This window comes from Cupressus sempervirens, chromosome 1 (assembly GCF_028749045.1).
Source record: "Cupressus sempervirens isolate cs-2001-9-10 chromosome 1, ASM2874904v1, whole genome shotgun sequence".
In the NCBI taxonomy this organism is placed as follows: domain Eukaryota; kingdom Viridiplantae; phylum Streptophyta; class Pinopsida; order Cupressales; family Cupressaceae; genus Cupressus; species Cupressus sempervirens.
Window position 1 is genome coordinate 611,927,621 of NC_143118.1, and position 3,342 is coordinate 611,930,962.

Here is a 3,342-nt window from a genome sequence, read left to right on the forward strand (position 1 = left end):
ACCAAGTCGACTCTCTAAGTCTGTTCATCAGGTCACCCCACTGAGTACTCTCACCAAGTCAACTCTTTAGGTCCGTTCATCAAGTCACCCCGCAAAGTCCACCCTCTAAGTTCGTTCATCGAGTCACCCGACCAAGTCGACTGTTTAAGTCCTTTCATCAAGTCACCCCGCCAAGCCGACTCTTTAAGTCCGTTCATCAAGTCGCCAGAACAACTACTCTCACCAAGTCGACTCTATAAGTCCGTTCATCAAGTCGGCCCACCAAGTACTCCCACCAAGTCGACTCTTTAAGTCCGTTCATCAGTTCACCCTGCCAAGTACTCTCACCAAGTCAACTCTTTAGGTCCGTTCATCGAGTCACCCCGCCAAGTCGACCCTTTAAGTCCGTTCATCAAGTCGCCCCGCCGAGTTGCTTCTCTAAGCCCACTCACCATGTCAGCTCACCAAGTCGGTTGTTCAAGTACGTTGCCAAGTCAACTCTTTAAGTTCGCTCACCAGGTCAGCCCGCCCAAGTCGCCTCTTTAAGTTCGTTCGCCAGGTCGGCCCGCCCAAGTCGCATCAGCGGGCTAACTCGCCGAGTCACCTCACGAAGTTGACTCTTTAAGTGCGCTCACCAAGTCGACTCACCATCTCGCCTCGATAAGTTGGCTTGCCGAGTTACCCCACCAAGTCGTCGCCTCTTTAAGCTCGCTCACCGTGTCAGCTCGTCAGGTCGGCTCACCAAGTCGACTAATCAAGTAGGCCCACCAAGTCGCCTCAAGGATAGCTCCTCACCGTGAGTCGCCTCACCATGTTGACTCTTTGAGCCCGCTCGCCAGGTCGCCTCACCAAGTCGACTCGAGTACGTTGCCAAGTCGACTCTTTAAGTTCGCTCGCCAGGTCGACTCGCCAAGTCAGCTCACCATGTCATCTCAACGAACCAACTCGCCGAGTCGCCTCACCACGTCGGCTCTCTAATACCACTCGCCAAGTCGCCCCACCAACTCGCCCCGTTAGGCCCACTCGCCACATCGCCCTGTTAGGCCCACTCTCACCAAGTGGACTCTTTAAGTCTGCTCATAAAGTCGAGCCACCAAGTACTCTCACCAAGTCGACTCTTTAAGTCCTTTCATCGAGTCACCCCACCAAGTACTCTCACCAAGTCAACTCTTTAGGTCCGTTCGTAGAGTCACCCCACCAAGTCGACCCTTCAAGTGCGTTCATCAAGTCACCCCACCAAGTCGACTCTTTAAGTTCACTCATCAAGCCACCTCGCCAGGTCAGCCCACAAATTACTCTCACCAAGTCGACTCTTTAAGTTCGTTCATCAAGTCACCCTGCCAGGTCGGCCCACCAAGTGGACTCTTTAAGTTCGTTCATGAAGTCACTCTGCCAAGTCGGCCCACCAGGTCGACTCTTTAAGTTCGTTCATCAAGTCACCCCGCCAGGTCAGCCCACCAACTACTCTCACCAAGTCGACTCTTTAAGTTTGCTCACCAAGTCACCCCGCCAAGTCGGCCCACCAAGTACTCTCACCAGCTCGACTCTTTAGGTTTGTTCATCAGGTCACCCCACCGAATACTCTCACCAAGTCGACTCTTTAGGTTCGTTAATCAAGTCGCCCCGCCAGGTCGGCCCACCAACTACTCTCACCAAGTCGACCCTTTAAGTTCGGTCATCAACTCACCCCGCCAGGTCGGCCCACCAAGTACTCTCACAAAGTCGACTCTTTAGGTTCGTTCATCAATTCACCCTGCCAGCTCGGCCCACCAAGTTCTCTCGCCAGGTCGACTCTTTAAGTTCGTTCATCAAGTCACCCTGCCAGTTCGACCCACCAAGTACTCTCACAAAGTCGACTCTCTAAGTTCGTTCATCAAGTCACCCTGCCAGGTCAGCCCACCAAGTACTCTCACCAAGTCACCCCGCTAGTTCGACCCACCAAGTCGACTCTTTAAGTTCGTTCATCAAGTCACCCGGCCAAGTCGGCCCACCAAGTCAACTCTTTAAGTCCGTTCATCAAGTCACGTGACCAGGTCAGCCCACCGAGTACTCTCACCAAGTCGACTCTTTAAGTTTGTTCATCAAGTCACCCGGCCAGATCGGCCCACCAAGTACTCTCACCAAGTCGACTCTCTAAGTCTGTTCATCAGGTCACCCCACCGAGAACTCTCACCAAGTCAACTCTTTAGGTCCGTTCATCAAGTCACCCCGCAAAGTCGACCCTCTAAGTTCGTTCATCGAGTCACCCGACCAAGTCGACTGTTTAAGTCCTTTCATCAAGTCACCCCGCCAAGCCGACTCTTTAAGTCCGTTCATCAAATCGCCAGAACAACTACTCTCACCAACTCGACTCTATAAGTCCGTTCATCAAGTCGGCCCACCAAGTACTCCCACCAAGTCGACTCTTTAAGTCCGTTCATCAGTTCACCCCGCCAAGTACTCTCACCAAGTAAACTCTTTAGGTCCGTTCATCGAGTCACCCCGCCAAGTCGACCCTTTAAGTCCGTTCATCAAGTCGCCCCGCCGAGTTGCTTCTCTAAGCCCACTCACCATGTCAGCTCACCAAGTCGGTTGTTCAAGTACGTTGCCAAGTCAACTCTTTAAGTTCGCTCACCAGGTCAGCCCGCCCAAGTCGCCTCTTTAAGTTCGTTCGCCAGGTCGGCCCGCCCAAGTCGCATCAGCGGGCTAACTCGCCGAGTCACCTCGCGAAGTTGACTCTTTAAGTGCGCTCACCAAGTCGACTCACCATCTCGCCTCGATAAGTTGGCTTGCCGAGTTACCCCAACAAGCCGTCGCCTCTTTAAGCCCGCTCACCGTGTCAGCTCGTCAGGTCGGCTCACCAAGTCGACTAATCAAGTAGGCCCACCAAGTCGCCTCAAGGATAGCTCCTCACCGTGAGTCGCCTCACCATGTTGACTCTTTGAGCCCGCTCGCCAGGTCGCCTCACCAAGTCGACTCGAGTACGTTGCCAAGTCGACTCTTTAAGTTCGCTCGCCAGGTCGACTCGCCAAGTCAGCTCACCATGTCATCTCAACGAACCAACTCGCCGAGTCGCCTCACCACGTCGGCTCTCTAATACCACTCGCCAAGTCGCCCCACCAACTCGCCCCGTTAGGCCCACTCGCCACATCGCCCTGTTAGGCCCACTCTCACCAAGTGGACTCTTTAAGTCTGCTCATAAAGTCGAGCCACCAAGTACTCTCACCAAGTCGACTCTTGAAGTCCTTTCATCGAGTCACCCCACCAAGTACTCTCACCAAGTCAACTCTTTAGGTCCGTTCGTAGAGTCACCCCACCAAGTCGACCCTTCAAGTGCGTTCATCAAGTCACCCCACCAAGTCGACTCTTTAAGTTCACTCATCA